Source organism: Peromyscus californicus, unplaced genomic scaffold, assembly GCF_007827085.1.
Source record: "Peromyscus californicus insignis strain IS unplaced genomic scaffold, ASM782708v3 Scaffold_13__1_contigs__length_99412109, whole genome shotgun sequence".
Lineage (NCBI taxonomy): Eukaryota > Metazoa > Chordata > Mammalia > Rodentia > Cricetidae > Peromyscus > Peromyscus californicus.
In genome coordinates, this window is record NW_026294424.1 from 72077067 (window position 1) to 72085124 (window position 8058).

At 34.2% G+C, this 8058-nt stretch overlaps 1 pseudogene; it reads left to right on the forward strand.

Annotated features, from left to right (window-relative positions):
- Positions 1–1415: 1415 nt before the first annotated feature.
- LOC128108772 (40S ribosomal protein S4-like) lies at positions 1416–3488 on the forward strand (annotated as a pseudogene).
- The last annotated feature ends 4570 nt before the right edge of the window (positions 3489–8058 follow it).

Below are 8058 nucleotides of genomic sequence, written 5' to 3' on the forward strand. Positions count from 1 at the left end.
AATCCCTTTTCCACTATAAAAGATAGCATTTCACAGTCCTTCTCCTTGTTTGTCAGCTCTTACATTCTTATTACTGACTCATTCACAATGGTCATTGAATCTTAGAAGGGATGGTATAAATGCCCCGTGGAGGGTTGAAAAATCACCGTCACCTAGTCTCACCACCTTGGCCAGACACCTGCCTCCACATCCACTGCTGTTCATTGAAAAGAAGAGTTACTATGGAAAGGCAAAGTCGGGAGTAGATTGTTTGGAATGAGCCAAGTGTCTCAGAACTGAGTTAAATACTTTACCTGCAACTACATTGAGGATGGAGGCAGAAGTACAGAAGCATAAAAAGCATACTTCTAAAAATGAGCAAACACAACTTGATATGTAAGGAAAATAAATATGTCTGTAACTAAATAGTGATTTGTATAAGTAAATTATATTTGTGAAAGATATTATCTAGGAATAAACATTTGCCTTAATAACATAATGCTAGATAAACTTCTTAGAGAATATTAAAGAAAAGTGCAGTTTTAATTTTAATATGCACATGAGATCAATTAATGTATCACATATGCAAATAGGAAGGCAATGACCCTGATTCTGAATACTTGTTATTTCTGGAGCTGGCATATGGCTCTCTCTAACAGCAGACATAATAATTTCAATAATTTAACTGCTAATACCATGTAATGAACTCTGATTTGTGTTAATTTGGCCATTACTTACCAATTTCATGCTAATTTTTTAAAAAGTGACTTTTGAGCAAGTATTAGAATTTTTATTTTGCATGCAATTTTTCAAAAGTAAAAAGTACCATAAGAAATTTTTGTTCAGAAACTTGAATGAAACCATAGCAATTTTGCAACTTATGACTGTAGGTAGGTGTTAGGAAGTTCAAATAAAGATGTTTCTATAATTCAAAGTTTTGAAAGTATAATCTACATTTAATAATAATCACAGGAAATAATTTAAAAGTTCTGATGACTTTTAAGCATTGCTGAAATCTTTCCCTCTCTGTTTCAACCCTTAGAGAATATTGCATGTTTGATTTACTTGTTAATGAGGGTGGAGGTCATCCTGGCAATATTTACATATATGTAGGTAGATATGTTATAGATACACATTTTTATCAGTTTACATATTTAGAAATCCAATATGACAAAGATTCCCCTCTTCTCAATTACAAATAAAATCACCAAGGTTTTATTTGCAAGCTTGGTCTTGTCCATATGGCTTTATTGTAGATATGGCTTGAGTAGAACCTAAAAGGCACAAACATTTTGTCTATTTGATTCTAGTAGGAAACCTAATACCAGACTGTGGTAGGAGTAAAGTGATTCTTGCTGTTATGTATATTATTTTTAATATCTCATTTCACTGTCCACACATTTGCCTTTTGCTGGAAGGGGACCCTTCACTCAGACATGTCTTATGAGAAGTTAGTGAGTTACTCTGACACTGAAGAGCAAGTAGTAGGAAGTAAACAAGAGTTGGAAGCCGTATGTCTGGGTGGCTGGCATGCGAAGGAACACAGATTTCTGCTTACATCTGCTTTCATACATTCTCCATGACAACTAGTGTGAAACATAAATATGATCTATGTTATTTTTGTAAATACCCTTCAATAGATAATTCAACGTAAAGGACAGAGCTCACACTATAGAATGCATGTTTTACCTCTTCTGGCTTCATCTGTGTGCTATGTTACTTGTCTCTCTAGCTGGATCATATCTGTCTGTCTGTCTATGCTAAATTGTTTGCATTAGCTCATAGTTCATGATGTTGAATGAATTCAATTGTTTGTATTAACTGACAGTTCATGATGTTGAACGCATTCAAGTCACTTAAACAGGCTTATTTCTGCTTGAACTGCTTCCCTAAATAGATTTGGCTGAGAAATGCCTAATAGTATAGAAAAGCTCTTTTGGCGAGTGTTCATTATTTCACCAAGATGAATTCTTTCAATCCCATAATTCCCTCTGCTGCTTAAATTCTGCAAATTTGAGCATGCTACAATATGAATACTAGGTAAGTACCGAGGATGTAATAGCAATTCAGAGACTATTTCCCAAACTGATAAAGAATATCATTCAATAACTGTACACATCAGGTGATCATCTAATATAGAAACTCATGTAAAATGAGGGCTATCTTTGGTATAGCAGTTATATCTCATGTCTATGAAAACAGTATTTATCATTGCCATTAGCCATATCATTGCATTCAATACCATGAAATAACAGATTAACTTTTAAATATAAGTTTGGATGTACTTTTTTCTTCTTCTACATTTTTAAAATTTCTTGTAGTGGTCTTTGTGTATCATTAACACTGGTGAATTTCTCACTTCATGAAAAGAAGAGACTGCATGTCAAATTTAATCAGCTGGAATTGTTAGTTGAGAATTTTGGTGTTTCACTTCCTCCTTAAAAAAAAAACAACAAAGTTGACAATATCTAGGATGGTGAGTTGTTATGTGGTAATTGTCATTGATCCAGAAATACACAAAAGCAAAACAACAAAATAACACAACAAAACACCCATGGTCCCATACAAACAGGTAGATAGATCAGTGATAGATGATAGATAGACACACAGACAGACAGAGAGATATAGACAGACAGACAGTCAGATATTAGGTTCTTAAATTATCCTTTTTTTTTAATTTATAAATCCCAGGTTCCTGTGCACAGCCTCCAGCCCAAATTTCTTTGTTTACTGCAATAAGCTGAGCCTCTTTCCATTCCTCGTACAGCCATGACTCCAGATTACAAGAAATAGCTGAACCATGTAGCAGCTCCAAAACATTGGATAAATTGTGTGGCATGTTTGCTTCTCCTCTATCCACTGATCCCTAAATATCTGTCTCAGATCATTTTACTGAGAAACAGATATTTGCGTGCTTTTACTGGAGATGAAGCAAAAAAGATTTGCTTGCAGCACTCCAAGAAGATTGATGGGAAAGTGAGAACTGAAATAACCTATCCTGCAATATTTGTGGATGTCTTAGCGTTGGCAAAACCGGACACAATTTCTGTCTGTTTGATGACAACCAAGGGTTGCATTGCTCTTCTCTGTGGAGGTCACACACTAGTTGCACAAAGTGAGAAAGATCTTTGTGGGCACAAAAGTAATCTCACATCTTGGTTTGTACTAGTTGCTACTCCAATCCTTTAATCAAGGCGAATAACACCATTCCATTGAGATTGATTGGATTCAGGCCAAATAACTGACTTTAACAGGTTTGACACTGGTAACTTGTGTATGGTAACTGGAGCTGCTACCTTGAGAAAAATTGGTGTGATCACCAGCAGAGAGACATACAAACCCTTTTGATGTGGCTCTTGTGAAAGATGCCGATGGGCAACAGCTTTGCCCCTCAGATTTCTGACATCTTTACTATTTGCAAAACAAACCATGGATTTCTCTTCTGAGGAAAAGGAATCTGCCTCACCATTGCTGAAGAGAGAGACAGAGGTTACCTTCCAGAGTCATAGGTGAAATGGTATCTGGGAGTCATGCTGGAGGAGTATTCATTCTCTTGCTATAAACCTTTCAAGGTGGCATTCTAGAAGGATGATTAAACAGCATTATGAGTTTTAAAAATATATATTTCTTGTATTTATGAACTGGTTTGGGATGGAGAAATGAAATGTAAAGTAAAAGAATATGTGTTCTATTGATATAGAGATAACTGTGGAATTCCACCACTTCTCACATATTTATGTTCTTTATTCTGATACTATCAAATTCATCACAACTCATTGTTATTCATTATCCCAATGAGGTACTAAGGTTAATTCTCATTTGTTTTCTCTTTGGATTTAGTGGATATTTTATTCTTGATGTAAGAGGACAAGTATACATTTTAAGATAGTATCTAGATATATAACCATTTTAAAAGAATTATGAAAACTATCATGTCCTACATCATCTGTAACTAAGTAAACTGTAAGTTTCTATTCATTTAATATTCATTCCAAAATACCAGTATTGACTTGTTTAACATAACACTATACATATGACCCAACCTATAGTATTATTTTAGGTCCCAGATAATGGATTTAACTGTTAGTTTATTATTTATTTATTTATTTATTTATCTATCTATCATCTATCTATCTATCTATCTATCTATCAATTTATGTGTGTGTGTATTTATTTATTTATCTATCTATCATCTATCTATCTATCTATCTATCTATTTATGTGTGTGTGTGTGTGTGTGTGTGTGTGTGTGGTGTGTGTGTGTGGTGTGTGTGGTGTGTGTGTGTGACAGGACTTTTCCTGAGTAGACGGAACACACATGTCTACTCATTCCAGACAGGGAGCGCATGATAAACCAAAGTATGTATACAACCAAAATTCATCTGTTGAATCATACATTTTATTGGAGTTACTTATCAAAATATAGGTGACAGGTTATTTACAGGAACAGAAATGACTTACAGAAATAGTATTAATAAGAGAAAGGGCACAAAAGCACCTTCTCTGAAATAGAAAATACAAGAATAGAGAAAGCACTACTGTTGGCAGTGCTAGATAGGTTCTCAAGAGAAGTAGACACACCCCTTCTGTGTGTGTGTGTGTGTGTGTGTGTGTGTGTGTGTGTGTGTGTGTGTGTATGTATGTGTGTGTGTGTATGTATGTGTGTGTGTGTGTGTGTGTGTGTGTGTGTGTGTGTGTGTGTTGTGTCAGTGTTTCAATCATTTGATTTGAATCTTTCCCAAAACCACTTCTATTCACTCTGGACCTATGAATTTCAGTCAGCATTCCATTGTCTGAGCACATGAATGTCAAAGAGAAATGTTCAACTTTGTGTTAAAATGGAGTTGAATGCTTAGAATAGATTTGATGAAACTGAAAGAAAAAGAAATGTGTTGAATTATGCATACTCAGAAAGGAGCAAGGATAGGAGGAATTAAAAAAATGTTGAGGCATTCTATAATCCTATTGCTTAGCAACTGTCTTGGATTTCAGATCTCTTTGAATAATTTCAACTTAAATTCGCCCATTAGATAATAATTTATATGCAATCAACACAGTTCAGAACATCAAAAAATAAAGTTATAGATTTTGTTTCTCAAGTAAAAATAATTGATAAATAGATATATACTTAAAACTATGCTAATGTTAAATATTTACTATATAGGTTTTAATAATATCCCACCTGAACCAAGCAATCAAGTAAGTATATAAATATTTCTTGGCTACAAGATACCCTTTTTGAGTAAATCAGTCTACTTAGTATCAGATATAAAGTAACTCATTGATTTTACTGACAATATTTGCAATAATGACAAAAATAAAAATAGAAAGTTTCTGAAAATATATATTCAATTGAAGGAGATGAGATTATATTTTTTTGTGATTTAAAAGTATCAAAGCTATGGGGGAGAAGGTGGGACTTGAGTTGGCATTGGTGGAATGCGATAAGGGTAAAATAAGATGTCAAGATTATGAGATAAGAAAACCAGGGGGTCATAATTACAATGTCTCCAAGTCATCCAATGTGTCTTCCTGGAAGCAATATGTGACTTGTCAACAGAATGGAGACAGGTGCTGTCAGCATCCAATAGCATGCCAAAGTACTTATGATTTATTCCTCCAAGAGGAGTTATTAAATGATTCTGCATAGCATTAATGGCAAAGGGATATAACATAATTAAAAACATAATTTATATGGAATCATTTGATTAGATAGAAGGGGCAGGAAGATGGGAGATCTGGCAACAATCAAGAAGATTGTTATAAATAAATTTGAATTATTTTAATCATTTTACCTGCAACTCTGGCTCTCCATAATTATTTATTAAGACAAAATATTATAGTCTTTTTCTAATTTGAATGATATTATCTCTTGTCAGTCTTTGCAGGTATATGGATTTTCTTACTTTTTAATTGAAAATATTTTAACTAGATTTTATTATGTGTAGAGTAATCCATAATAATATATAAAATTTATTATTTTATTCAGCAAATATAATGATGTATTTGAATTCCTGACTTGTTATGGCACTACTCTCTGGAATATTTTGATGGTTACAGATTAGCTAGCCTGATTCACTCAGTTCTATAGTATAAGTTGCTTGACCTTGATATATTTTCTAATGCTCTTTCTATCTACTCCTCAATTTTGCTGACTTATATGTCTTCTTGTAACCTCAGCTTTATCTCCCCTTAGCTGATTTCATAAATCCATCTCCTCTAGTTTCCCGTCTAACACTATCTCAATATACCATCTAATAGAGGATGCCCATTAATAGCACTAGAAAACTGTAAACTGCAGTAAATTATATGACTAGGATTTTTATCTTGGCTTTTCTCCTCATAAAAAATATATTTTTTTTCTGTGTCTCTCCAGAATAGGCTTTGTCAAAAGTGAGCAGGATATAAATATTTGATTTATTACATTCCTATCCAAAGCACCAAAATTGAAATGCCATGTCTGAAACACCATTTGTCATTAGGATGGCAAATATTCGACCAGTCTACCTGAGTTTTTTTCATGAACATAGCTAGAACTACAATTTATAGGGCCAAAAATAATAAAGAAAAAGGAAAAAATAAAAAGGAAGGAGGTTAATGTATAGTTTCAAATATGTCCTTATCTACTAAGTGTACATAGTAGCTGTCGTTGAAAGGTAAATATGCAGAGTATACAAATATGACTCTTCTAATTTACAAACACCACTTTGAACCATTTGGGGGGTTACTGTGTTACTATGGATTGCCAAATAAATCATGGTGGGTGTAATGAATATTGCAGGTCAATTTCATTTGTCTATCTTCTGTGTGTTTCACTATATCCCACCTGCCCCCTCAGGCTTCCGTCATCTTGATGAGGGTGGTATGGGCCTTCCATTTGTATTTTGTGGGCTTTAAAGTTAGAGAAATTCATATTAGATTAAGGAATATTATTAACCTTGTGTTGTAATTGGACAGATGTGTAGGTTGTGCACAATGAAAGAACTCTGCCATTCTTGGGAAGCCATTTTTTACTTCAACTTAACTGAGTACCTATTACAAGCATTTAGACTACTTCACATAATAAATCCAGTTTTAGGACATCTTACACTTCTAGTTTTTCTCCTACTTGAATAAATATTTGTCTCATATTTCTTTATTGAGTTTTTTTCTTATGCTTGAACTCCTACTGTTGGAGTGTCCACATGCCTTCCTTGATCTGCACATCTCTTTATAACTTTGAATATTATGTAAATGCTAATAAATACATATTTACTAATCCAATCTTATACTTATTTTTTACAGTTACTTGTAAATTTTTATCAGTATTTCAATTTTCATTCTACTGAAGATCTTGAATCCCCAAACAACCCATGATATCTCCTAAAATTCCTTGGTCTCTAGGCTTCTATTTTACTTAATAATAACTGTTTAAAATATTCCTTGATTCTTCTTTTCCTTGTAGTTCTACATCCCAATATTTTAGGAAATCTCGTTTTCTTTACTTTTAAAATGTATTCCTAGCCAGACTTCTCACCACAATTTATGCAGGGACACTTGGCTCAGCCTGGGAGGAGGGGACTGGACCTGCCTGGACTGAGTCTACCAGGTTGATCTCAATCCTCGGGGGAGTCCTTGCCCTGGAGGAGATGGGAATGGGGGGCGGACTGGGGGGAAGGGGAGGGGGCGGGACGGGGGAGAACAAGGGAATCCGTGGTTGAAAAAAATAAAAAAAGAATGAATCTAAGAGGGGAAAAGGACGTTGGGGATATATGTTACCTGTAGAGTGCTTGAATCACAATTAGGAAGCCTTACTGACCAACATGGTTTTAGGATAACCTATATCTTAATTCTTCCTTGTAATTTGTGAAAACCAATTAAATATCTCTGAAGTGCTAAAAACAAACAAACAAACAAACAAACAAAACACAAATATATTTTAAAAAATTATGGCCACAATATGTAGATGTATACGTCTTGTTAAATATGAAACACAGAGCCAATGCAAAGATGAAAGCCCAAGAGGTCAGAGCAATACCTAAGAGCTAAAAACCTTACCCTTCACTGCTGCTGCTGTCCTCCTCAGCAAGAGAGTTACTT